Source organism: Sapajus apella, unplaced genomic scaffold (assembly GCF_009761245.1).
Source record: "Sapajus apella isolate SASKATOON/1434 unplaced genomic scaffold, GSC_monkey_1.0 scaffold2, whole genome shotgun sequence".
Taxonomy (NCBI): Eukaryota; Metazoa; Chordata; class Mammalia; order Primates; family Cebidae; genus Sapajus; species Sapajus apella.
The window spans coordinates 67,244,998-67,258,072 of NW_022436942.1; the positions used below are offsets into that span (position 1 = coordinate 67,244,998).

At 47.4% G+C, this 13,075-nt stretch overlaps 1 protein-coding gene across 7 annotated transcripts in view; it reads left to right on the plus strand.

The window, feature by feature from the left end:
• ACACB (acetyl-CoA carboxylase beta) overlaps positions 1–13,075 on the plus strand; it is a 156,470-nt gene that overhangs the window by 5,024 nt on the left and 138,371 nt on the right. For 2 of the 7 annotated variants that reach the window (XM_032300843.1, XM_032300859.1), the window contains exon 1: positions 8,428–9,063. The exons of 1 other annotated variant lie outside the window; for it this stretch is intronic. The gene's annotated coding sequence lies outside the window, so the exon portion shown is untranslated. Of the gene's footprint in view, positions 1–8,422; positions 9,064–13,075 lie in introns of those variants that run through there. 4 more of the 7 variants (XR_004275872.1, XM_032300833.1, XM_032300875.1 and 1 more) reach the window with 3 other exon arrangements.

Genomic DNA, 13,075 nt, shown 5'->3' on the forward strand with positions numbered 1-13,075 from the left:
TATTAGCCAGACTGGTCTGAAACTCCTGACCTTGTGATCTGCCCACCTTGGTCTCCCAAAGTGCTGGGATTACAGGCATGAGCCGCCACGCCTGGTCAAAAGTTGACTTTCTTTAACACCTTCAGAAGTGGAGTGAATAGCATAGTGGTGCCCCAACGCTTTCACCCGCCAGATTCAATAACCATTGCCTTTCTCCCCTTCTAGTTTCATCTGCCTATACCCGTTTTCCCTATATTCTTCCCCAACATTTTATTATAAAAAGTGTTGAACATACGAGTTGAAAGAATTTTACAGTGGGTCCATGTATACCCCTGATTAGATTCTGCTATTAACATTTTTCTGTATTTGTCCCATGTAAATTGCAGATATCAGTGTCTTTATCCTTGAATACTTCAGCATGCATGCATATCATTAATTAGAGTTCCAATTTTTATTTTTTTATTTTTATTTTTATGATTTTTTTTGAGACGGAGTCTTTCTCTGTCGCCAGGCAGAGAACAGTGGTTCAGTCTAGGCTCACTGCACCCTCCGCCTCCTGGGTTCAAGCGATTCTTCCACCTCAGCCTCCCGAGTAGCTGGGATTACAGGCGAGTGCCAAACGCCCGCCTAATTTTTGTATTTTTAGTAGAGACAGGTTTTCACTGTATTGGCCAGAATGGTCTTGACCTCTTGACCTCGTGATCCACCCGCCTTAGCCTCCCAAAGTGCTGGGATTACAGGCGTGAGCCACCGCACCCGGCCCAATTTTTATTTATTTATTTATTTATGAGACAGAGTCTTAGGCTGTGCACGGTGGCTCACGTCTGTAATCCCAGCACTTTGGGAGGCCAAGGCAGGCAGATCACTTGAGGCCAGGAGTTTGAAACCAGCCCTGGCCAACATGGAAAAACCCGTCTCTACAAACAATACAAAAAATTAGCCAGGCCTCGTGGCATGCACCTGTAATCCCAACTACTCAGGAGGCTGAGCTAGGAGAATCTTTTGAACCTGGGAGGCAGAGATTGCAGTGAGCTGAGATTGCCCCACTGTACTCCAGCCTGGGCAGCAGAGTGAGACTCTGTCTCAAAATAAATAAATAAATAAATAACAAGACAGGGTCTTGCTCTGTTGCCCAGGCTGGATACAGTGGCAAGATCTCTGCTCACTGTAGCCTCTACTACCCTGGGCTCCCATCTCAGCCTCCAGAGTATCTGGGACTACAGGCACATGCCATCATGCCTGGCTAACTTTTTTTTCGTATTTTTTAGGTGACAGGGTTTTGCCATGTTGCTCAGGCTGGCCTCAAACTCCTGGACTCAAGCGATCCTCCTGTCTTGGCCTCCCAAAGTACTGGGATTAAAGATGTGAGCCACTGCATTTGGCCCCCAGAGTATTTTCAAGCAATTCTCAGAGCCAGATATCACACTGTTTTCCCCATAATACTTAGCACACATCTCTAAAAGAGATGAGGAGTTTGTTTTTTTTTTTAACCATTGTCATAATTCTATCTAAATCAATGAATGATAATTCCTTAATCTGGTACCTAGTTCATGCTGACTGTCCTCCAGGTGTCTCAAAGATGTCTTTGAACAGTTTTGTTCAAATCAGGATGCACAGGGGTCCTCTTAAGTCTCTTCTAATCTGTAATAATCAGCAGCTCCCTTTATTAAATGCCAGTTACTTACTGAAACCAGGTCATTTGTCCCATAGAATTTTTCATATTCTGGATTTGGCTGATTGCATCTTCCAAGTGGCATCTAACATGTTCTTCTGTTCCTATAAGTAAATCCTAGATCAAGAGGTTTGAAAGAACTCAGTTGCAGATCCTTGGCAGGAACACTTTGAAGGTGTTTTTCTGCGTTTTCTCTTGCATCACGTCAAGAACATAAAGTTCAGTTATCCCACTTTTCGTGATGTTGGTTCATTAGTGAGTTTAGGGATTATCAGTCTGACCTCCATCATAAAGTTCCCTATCACCCTCTTGTTGAATGACTTTACAAGCTGCAAAGCTCAGATGATTGTTTCATTACTGGTTGCAAATAGTGATTTTCTACTTCCACTGCGCTTATTAGCTCTCATTGTTCTTTCTGTTTTTTTGAGACAGGGTCTCTCTCTGTCACCCAGGCTAGAGTGCAGTGGTATGATCTTGGCTCACTGCAACCTCTGCTTCTCAGGTTCAGGCGATCCTCTTGCCTCGGCCTCTTGAGTAGCTGGGACCACAGGTGCTCATCACCATGCCTGGCTAATTTTATGTATTTTTGATAGAGATACAGTTTCACTATGTTGCCCAGGCTGGTCTCAAACTCCTGAGCAAGCAATCCACCCGCCTTGGCCTTCCAAAGAGCTAGGATTACGGCATGAGCCAATGCACCTGGCCCAACTCTCATTGTTCTGTACCACATGACTTTCCTCGATCATTTGCTTACCCTGAAATACAGTCCCTGAAAGGGAGAATACATGGTTGATAATGTCCCTTTTTTTGGTAAGTCTATTTTCAGAGTAATGAGTAGCCTAGCAGCTATGAAAAGTATCAATGAGTTGTTTTTGTTTTGAGTGGTGTTATGACCTCATGGTTTTGAAAGGTATTTGATTATGTTCGAATTCACTGCAGTCATCATCCATTTGTAGCCTCTCTTTGGCAGGGCATGGGTCCTGGTTTTCAAGCAGGAAAGTATCTCGCTCATCATGTATATTTCTGCCCCAGCCCTGGAATCAGCCATTTTTCCAAGGAGTCCTAATTCCTTTCAGTGGGAAATGTTCTTAGAGAGATCATAATCTGGAAACTGGTGATGTTTGTGGATTTTTTTTTTAATTTTTCCTACCTTGATCCTAGGACTTTAGTTTGTGGAATTTTTACAAGATCGCTTTGGCTCCTCTGTGCACAATGAACTGGAAGGACAAGACTGGGTCAGGGAGATGGGTCAAGAGACTTGTGCGATGGCCCAAGTGAGATATAGCGGTGGCTTGAACTTGGTCTTAGGGAAATCACTTAGCTCAATGCTTGGTACATGGTGGAGAGCACCATAAACGGTAGCACACTCATTCGTTAATGACTTGATCTGTGTTAGTTCACTTAAACCCCAAAACTGTATGAGGACTTCCTTATCATTGTATACATGTTAAACCCAAGCTCAGAGAGGTGAGGAAATTTGTTCAAGGTCACATAGGAAATGAAGAGGAGAAATAGAACCTGAAACCAGATCTCGTGCTCCAACCAATGCACCGTGTCGCTCCGAGGGTTCTTAGTTTCACACTCAAAAATGACTTACATTTTGGTGTAAAACCTGATCCATTATGAGTTCATAGTGATTCTCCTGGTTGTGCCCTTAGGTTTCTGATTTTATTTGCTTCCCAGTGAGATCATAAACCCACGAGGGCAGGGCCGGGTCATTCCTGTGTCTTGTTTGCTGCTTGTCTCCAGTAGCCTATACCACACCCGGCAGGTGCTGAGGAAATACCTGCTGATGAATGAGTGAATGGCTGAAGAAGGCAAATTCACAGCGCAGCAGGGGGAGAGGGGAAAGACGATAGGATTCCACCTGTGAAGGTGGCAAGGACCAGGACCAAGGAGACCTGGACAGCAGACTTTAGCAATTTCTGCAGGGATAATTCAAGAGAGATGCTGGCTGGGCAGATCAGCCTGATGGACCTTGAGGCAGTAGAACATGTTTTCCATTGGAGGTGGAAAAATAGCTCCTCTTACCTTCCTTCAAGGCAGGGGCCAATCTGGAACTATTAAGGCCAGTTCTGCCTGGGATGCAGATTCACCACTTCAAAAATTTGATTTGAGCCAGGCACAGTGGCTCATGCCTGTAATCCCAGGGAGGGGAGGCAGAGGTGGGAAGATTGCTTGAGGACTGGAGTTCAAGACCAGCTTGGGCAACATAGCAAGACCCTGTCTCTACAAAATATAAAAAAGATTAGCTAGGTGTTGTGGTGTGCGCCTGTAGTCCCAGCTATTTGGGAGCCTCAAACTGGAGGATTGCTTGATCCAAGGAGTTTGAGGCTGCAGTGAGCTATGATTGTACCACCGGACGCCAACCTGGATGACAGAGAGAGATCTTGTCTTTGCGTGCGCACCTGTGAACGCACGCGCGCACACACATACACACACACACAGTTTGATTTGGCTCAACAGGCATTAATTGAGCACCTACAGTGTGCCAGGCATTGTGGATGTGCATCTTTCTGGGTCTATACTCTTAGAGGGCCCTGGGTGACTCGATCATCTCAGTAATTTCCTGAAATGTACAGACTTCTCTTAAATATGTTTTTCTCCCTGAAGTTGTTCCAAAATCAGAGCCCTCGAATGCGGCACACTGTACTCAACTCTGGATGGAGTGGTCTGGGATTCGGCACAAAACAGAGACATAGTAATCTTACGCTTACGCTAGCGGGACTGGCTGGGGTTTCCCGAAGACCCAGATGCTCTGACATGTTGTGAGAACTGCCTACCCTCTTTGGGTGTCTTTTCCAGGCTCCAGTTCCACCCATCCAGGAGGGTAGCCCATTACACAATTGAATCAATAGCCTGCTCACCTCCACCTATGACAAATCTAGCTTGAGAGTCAGGTAGTCCAGGGTTGAGTGTCATGGATACCTCCAACCTGTGTGACTTTGGACAAGTCACTCTACCACTCTGGACATTGGATTCTCATGTGTGAATGGGACATGTGTAAACAAAATGCTTACTATAATGGAAGACATTATTGTTATTATTAATTATTAGAATAAAGCTCTTACTCAGGAATTCAAGACCAGCTTGGGCAACAAAGTGAGATCCTGTCTCTACAAAAAAAAAAAAAAAAAGCAAAAATTATCTGGGAATGTTCTGGAGGCTGAGATGGGAGGATCGCTTGAGCCTGGGAGGCAAAGGTTGCAGTGAAACCGAGATCATGCCACTGTACTCCAGCCTGGGTGACAGAGCTAGAACCCGCCTAAAATTAAATAAATTAATTAATAAAGCTCTTACTGTTTGCAGTCAGTGAGTGTCAGGGAGCAGACTCACTTCCTAGATGCCAGGTGACAGTTGCAATTATTTTGCTGTCCCGAGCATTCATTCCTCTGGGGTGAGGGAGCATGGTTTGTCGCTAGTGTCCTCAATCGCAATGGCAGGGGGAGGCGAGGTTCTTGGATCACACCGGGGGTGTGCCTTCTCAAGTCTTACAGTTCACAGGGAGGTATGCCTCCCGCCACTGCCAGCTAAAAGTTGTCACATATCCTCTTCAGATGCAAAAATCTTAAAGGATCATCCTTCACAACAGAGCCAATTTGCTAATCATAGCTCCTGCTTTAGGAACTTTGGCAGAGTCCCCAAGAGCAAATTCTGCTTGAGATATCCTGCTCCCTTAGCAGCCTGGTGAGCTCCTATTCAACCTGCAAAGTCCCAGCACAGGTGTCCTTTATATTTGCTCTCCCTCACGTCTGTCTCCAACTTGGAAGGTATCCTCTCTGAACTGCCTTCTAGATGCAGCTTTTCTTGATTCTGAGATTCTAGCAATTAGATCTTTTTTTTTTTTTTGGAGATGGAGTCTCTCACCCAGGCTGGAGTGCAGTGGTGTAGTCTCGGCTCACTGCAACCCCTGCCTCCCGGGTTCAAGTGATTCTCCTGCCTCAGCCTCCGTAGTAGCTGGGATTACAGGTGCCCGCCACCACACCTGGCTAATTTTTTTTTTTGTATTTTTAGTAGAGATGGGGTTTCACTATGTTGGCCAGGCTGGTCTCAAACTCCCGAACTCAAGTGATCCGCCCACCTTGGCCTCCCAAAGTGCTGGGATTACAGGCGTGAGCCACTGCACCCAGACAGCAATTAGATTTTAATTTTAAAAGTTTTTCTTTATTTGAACATAACATGCCTATCTCCCCCAAAGCCTTTCCAAGAATAGCCCAAAGTCTAGCGAAGTACTTTCATTGCTTTTTAAAAAAGCGATAATAGATGGACTTTTTTTTTCTAATTTAATTAATTAATTTGTTTTCCGAGACAGAGTCTCACTATGTTGCCCAGACTGGTCTTAATCTCCCAGATTCAAACCATCCTCCCACCTTAGCCTCCCAAAGTATTGGGATTATAGGCATAAGCCACTGCGCCTGGTCAACTTAATTAATTGTTAATTGACAAACATTGCTTATTTCTTTGTGGCATTTTAAGTTCTTTGAGAATGGACACAGGCCAGACACAGTGGCTCACTCCTATAATCCCAACACTTTGGGAGGCCAAGTGGGAGGATCACTTGAGGTCAGCCTGGGTGACAAAGCAAGACACTATCTCTCAGAAAAAAAAAAAAAAAGAATGGACACAGACAGATTTAAAAACAAGCTCACAACTGTAGAAAACAAAGCAGTGACCCCGACAGTCACTTAGGACCTTTCCTAGAGTTTGTAGGCAGAAATTCTACACGTAGAGCAAGAGAGTCTGATTATTAGGAGCTCAGGCTCCAAAGTGAGGCTACATGAGTCTTAAAAGTGTGGGCTCATGGAGTAACTGTGCCTCGGTTTCCTCGCCTATAGAAGGAGCAGGACCCTGAGGACACTGCCTGTAAAGCTTTTAGCACAGTGGCTGCCATAAGCCACACACATGCCAGTGACAGAAAAACACTCGCCGTGACTTATCAGGAATCACTTCCCCTTCCCTGCAACACTCCCTAACATTTCCTTTCTTCCCTTCTTCAACTCCTCTCTTGAAATAACCTAAAAAATGGTTGCCGGGCGCGGTGGCTCAAGCCTGTAATCCCAGCACTTTGGGAGGCCGAGGCGGGTGGATCACGAGGTCAAGAGATCGAGACCATCCTGGTCAACATGGTGAAACCCCGTCTCTACTAAAAATACAAAAAATCAGCTGGGCATGGTGGCGCGTGCCTGTAATCCCAGCTACTCAGGAGGCTGAGGCAGGAGAATTGCCTGAACCCAGGAGGCGGAGGTTGCGGTCAGCCGAGATAGCGCCATTGCACTCCAGCCTGGGTAACATGAGTGAAACTCTGTCTCAAAAAAAAAAAAAAAAAAAAAAATGGTCTCCCTGGGCCCGCAAAGCACCCAAAGTCCTTGGCAGCATCCTCGTTGGATCAGGGAACAGAGAGGATGACAATTCAGCCTGGTCCATGCTGCTGAAGCCCAGAGACTTCTCTCCTTTGGAAATATGCCTGCTCCTGCAGGGCACCATCCCCTTCACCCTCAAAAGCAGTTCCAGGCTGCAGGCTTGGGAAGCTATCCTTGTTGGGGTAGCTGCCTGTCCTGCCTGCGCTGACTGATTCTTAGAGTAGCTCTGACACTTGCCCGGGACAGACAGGTGCCGTGAACCAGATGTGAATCCTTTCTGTCCGTGAGCGGAGGAGGATGCTCACAGCAGAAGTCGCACTCACCATCACCTGCCTGGTTCTTTCTGTTTGGTGCACCAGGAGGGTGAAGGTTGTATTTGGTGTTGAGTGACTACATGAATCTTGGTTGAGTTTCACAATAAGGCAGGTGAGGTAGGCGAGCCTGGGTATTGTCCCTCCTTTTCTAGATGGGGACGCTGAAGTTTGGAGAGGGGAGGTAATTTGTTGAAGATCACATTCTCCATTGGTGGAAGAGTCCTGGAGCAGTGGCTCACGTTGCTTACAGTGCTCTGAGTGCAGACGGTGAATGGTGATGGCTCAGATGTGTACACCCAACAGCACCCAGCAATGCGCTCGGTGCCCCATGTCCCCGTGAAGTGTTGAGCTCTTAACAGCCCAGCAATAACCTAGGTACCATGCTTATCACCATTTTGCAGTTGAGGAGACTGATGATCAGAGGGCATTTAACTTGCACAAGGCTTCCCCAGCTTGTAATGGCAGAACCGACGTGAACCCAGGTCAGTTTTCAGGGGACCAAACAAGGTGCCCGGTAACAGTCGACTTTGGCTGCCATCATGCCTCAATATAGTGCCGGCCTGGAGCCGGGGCTCTTGGTTGGTCACAGTCATTGGCTGTGTGGCTAATTGCACATGTGACCTCCTGGCCACTGTTTGCTCACCTACAAAACAAGCACCCTGGACTTGGTGACCACTGTGCTTCCCCGTGTTCAGCTGGAGGTTGCAGCACGTGGCTTTTTTTTTTTTTCTTTTGAGACAGAATCTTGCTCTGTCACCAGGCTGGAGTGCAGTGGCACAATCTCGGCTCACTGCAATATCTGCCTCCCGGGTTCAAGTGATTCTTCTGCCTCAGCCTCCTGAGTAGCTGGACCTACAGGTGCACACCACCATTCCCAGCTAGTTTTTTTATATTTCAGTGGAGATGGGGTTTCACCATGTTGGCCAGGATGGTCTCGATCTCCTGACCTTGTGATAGCTTTTGAGAGACACACTGATCCAAGACACCCCTGGACCTGCAGGCCAAGTGCAGGTGAATATGTCCGCTGGTCAGCCTCTCTCACCCTGGCAGCTACCCTTTGTCTGCCCCCAGTGGTTTAATTATCTCTGAATTTGCAGAAGGACACTGTGCTGCTGGCTGGAGGGTCCTTGACCACCCCCTCTTCATCCCAATACTATTGCTTCTCTTTCCTGTCTGGGTTGGCCTGTGTGTCCAGCTGGCCTTTCATGCCCAATATGGCCAAACCCAAGTGTGCTGAGTCTCACCCTCCCCTCTGGACAGGCGTCTGACAGAGGAACCCCTTGGAATATGTTTATGTTTTCCTGTCTTCCCAGGGCTGTTGTGATTACAGGAACATTGAGATGGAAAGTTGGTAAAGAGGGTGATTGCATAAGGAGTGAAGTAGGGCTAAGTACAGAAATGTGGCAAGCCGGAGGGAGGTGGCCCTTGGGCCCACGAAGCCCCTGGGAGTGCAGATAGCCTCTTAACCACCTAAGCTTGAGGTCAGGAGAAGGCTGAGTGAGGACCTTGGAAATGGCTTAAATGTACTGGTGACAGATAAAGGCGTGCTGCACTGCCAACTTGGGGGAACGCTCACCCATGTCGGCGCTGGCTGCCAAGCCCCACCCCCATGGCCTGATACACGCCACCAGCCTCCTGCTGAAAGGTGACACTGTGCCAGCTGGGTTCCCTTAGTCACCCTGTGGGCGCCTGCCAGCCTCACTCAAGAATGGAACTGGTGGCTGCATCCCCAGTGACGGTAAGTGGCAATAAGTGCTGGGAACTTAATCTTGTTGGGAGGAAAAATCCAAGTGTGGATGGGAATTGCTGGATGCTGACATCCTGTCCCTTCTGTCCTTCAAAGACCTCACCAGGCACGGGGATGTATGTGCTGTGGGGGGCACTGGGAAACAGACCCCAGACTCACCCTTGCCCTGCCCTTGCCTGGTGACTGGCCAGCACTTACTAGGACTGAGCGGTTTCTTGCATTCGTTGTGATGAGGGCCACGATCGCCCTGGCACCAGGCAGCTGTTGCTTGGGTTAGGTTTGCAAGACATAAAAATAGCTTTGTCTGGAACCTGCTTTTTGGGTCAGCTGGGTCATTTCAGCGAAGGGCAGCAGCCTGTCACGACAAGGTCCACAGAGGTTCATTGGAAGGGCTTCTCTGGCCTTTCCTGCTGGTGGAATCCAACTGCATGATCAGTGCTCATTCTCGACCATGGCCCTTCTGTCTGGCACTGTTAGTTTACTCGTCGATCTGCAGCTGTGTCTTAAAGGTACACAGCCAGGTGTCTGCCTGCTTTGAGGATCATCTCTACATGCTCCTTGTACCACCTGCTGCCTTATGGAGTTTACTCATCTCCACTGCAGTGGTGGGACAGTGGAAACGGTACAAGAAGGGAAGGTTACTGATCTCTCCGAGCCACAGCTTACCAAACTGTAAAATGGAAGCCGAATAATGACAATAACAATAATAACGTCCATTGGGGTTTTTTTTTTTTTTTTGGAGACAGGCCTCACTCTGTCACCCAGGCTGGAGTGCAGTGGTATGATCTCGGCTCACTGCAACCTCCGCCTCCTGGGTTCAGCGATTCTCCTGCCTCAGCCTCCCAAGTAGCTGAGTTTACAGACATGCACCACCACACTCAGCTAATTTTTGTAGTTTTAATAGAATGAGGTTTCACCATGTTGGCCAGGCTGGTCTAAAACTCCTCACCTCAGGTGATCCACCCCCCTCAGCCTCCCAAACTGCTGGGATTACAGGTGTGAGCCACCACACCTGGCCCTATTGAGGTGTTTTGAGGATTGGAGGCAGGTGGTGGTGACAGTCTTGGGAGCCTGAAGACACTCCACAAATGTGCTGGCTTGTGTGTGCGGTTGCTGTATAGGTATGGATGTTATTCAGGGAGCAGCAGTGAGACAGGTGAGTGGGGCGAGAATTTGTATCCCCATTTTATAGATGAGGAAATTGAGGCTCAGAGACTTTCTTCGGTAGCTTTCTCAAACAGTTCCCCCGTCTCTGTGTGTTCACTTGGGAAAAAAGTTCTTGCGTGGGGTGACCTTTGGGTCCCACATCATTACACTGCAAAGAAAAGGGAAAGGCAGCTGGGCTCGGTGGCTCATGCCTGTAATCCCAGCACTTTGGGAAGCCAAGGCGGGCAGATTACGAGGTTAGGAGTTCAAGATCAGCCTGGCCAACATGGTGAAACCCTGTCTCTACTAAAAATACAAAAATTAGCCGGGTGTGGTGGCACATGCCTGTAGTCTCAGCTACTCAGGAGGCTGAGGCAGAAGAGTCACTTGTACCTGGGAGGCAGAGTTTACAGTGAGCTAAGATCACGCCACTGCACTCCAGCCTGGGCGACAGGGCAAGACTCCGTTTCAAAAAAAAAAAAAAATGCTCTGAGGTTTTTCATGTAGGTAACCCTGCATCAATTGAAATAATCATGTGTGTTTTTCTTTGTTCTATTAATGTGGCATGTTACATTGACATTGAATCACCCTTGACGGAGTTTTCTCTTAAAAAAACATGATGATCTTGAAAGGAAAAAACCCTCTGACCCTGTGTACTACCTAGAAAATAGCCTTGGCAACATATCATCAAATTCTGCTGCTGAAAGTGTGCAAGAAGTACTTGGATTATTTAGTTCTGGGAAATACAAATAACTTTTCCACTTCCCTTAAAAACATTGTGTTGAAATTTAAAAAGAAAAAGCTTTATGGCTGGGCGCAGTGTCTCACGCCTGTAATCCCAGCACTTTGGGAGGCTAAGGTGGGCAGATCACTTGAGGTCAAGAGTTTGACACCAGCCTGGCCAACATGGTGAAACCCCATCTCTACAAAAAATACAAAAATTAGCTGGGACAAAAATACAAAAAGTGGTGTGGGGACCTGTAATCCCAGCAGAGGCTGAGGCTCGAGAATCTCTTGAATTCAGGAGGCAAAGGTTGCAGTGAGCTGAGATCACACTACTGCACTCCAGCCTGGGTGACAGAGTGAGATTCTGACTAAAAAAAAAAAAAAAAAGTTTTTTTAGATACCAAATTGACCTGCTGAGCTTCGTGGTCCTGCTTTTGTAATGCTTCCAGTATATAATTGTGGCAAAATTGATTCAGAAATTTCAACACAGAGGTCCCATTAAAAATTTTTTTTGAAATAGAGTCTCACTCTGTTGTCCCGGCTGGAGTGCAGTGGTGTCATCTCCGGTCACTTCAACCTCTGCCTCCCATGCTCCTTTTTTTTTTTTTTTTTTTGAGACAGAGTCTCACTCTGTTGCCCAGGATAGAGTGCAGTGGCATGATCTCGGCTCACTGCAACCTCTGCCTCCCAAGTTCAAGCGATTCTCCTGTCTCAGCCTGCCGAGTAGCTGGAACTACAGGCATCTACCACCATGCCCAGGTAATTTTTGTATTTCTAGTAGAGACAGTTTTCGCCATGTTGGCCAGGCTGGTCTCAAACTCCCAGCCTCAGGTGATCTGCCCGCCTCAGCCTTCCAAAGTGCTGGGATTACTGGCATGAGCCACTGCATTGGGCTCATTTTTAAAACAAGATTTCTTCAAACAACAATGATCTACTCATTACTAGGCCAGAGTTAGGGTGATAGAAAGATGTGTGGGTTAGAGATGGGAATACCCAAGTTCATTCTTTCAACACATACTTGTAAGCCCTCACTGCATACCAGGCAACGGTCTAGACCCTGGAACATACGACCCTACCAAGGCTTGTTGGGCTTCTATGCTAGGTGTAAGCATGCTCCACGATGGGGGTGATGGCACCCTTCCTCCCTCCAGGGCCATGATGATGACTGACTATGATAATAATACTAGGATGATGATGACGATGATGATGATGATGACAGAAGCAACAATTCCCTTTCATTTATGAGGTGGAACACAGTTAAAAGTCTTTTAAAAAGAATAACAGCTTTGGCTGCGTACAGTGGGTCATGTCTGTAATCCCAGCGCTTTGGGAGGCCAAGGCAGGTGAATCACTTGGGGTCAGGAGTTCAAGACCAGCCTGGTCAACATGGTGAAACTCTGTCTCTACAAAAATTAGCCAGGCATGGTGGTGCATTCCTGTAGTCCAAGCTACTGAGGAGGCCGAGGCAGGAGTGTTGCTTGAACTCGGGAGGTGGAGGTTGCAGCCAGCAGAGATTGCACCTCTGCACTCCAGCCTGGGCAACAAAGCAGGATCCATCTCAAAACAAAAAAACAAACCCAGTTTTATTGAGAGATAATTCACATGGCATATAATCCACTCATGTAAAAGACAAATCAGTGTTTCTTTTTTTTTTTTTTTTTTTTTATATCCATAGGGTTGTACAACCATCACCTCAATCTGCTCTAGAACATTTTCGTCGTCCCAAACAGAAACCCTACACCCTGCAGCCATCACCCCCATGCCACTAGCTCCTGGCAACCACTAATCTGTTTTCTGTCTCTCAAGATTTGCCTGTTTTGGACATTTTATACACTTGGAATCATAGAATATGTGCTCTTTCATGATTGGCTTCTTTAACTTAGCAAGTTTTCAAGGTTCATCTACATTATAGCATGTATTGGGATCCCTTCCCCTCCCCTTTTCCTCTTCTTCTCCTCCTCTTCCCTTTCCCCTCCCTTCCCCTTCCCCTCCCCTTCCCCTCCCCTCCCCCTTCCCCTCTCCTTCCCCTCCCCTTCCCCTCCCCTTCCCCTCCCCTCCCCCTTCCCCTCCCCTCCCCCTCCCCTCCCCTTCCCCTCCCCTTCCCCTCCCCTCCCCTTCCCCTCCCCTCCCC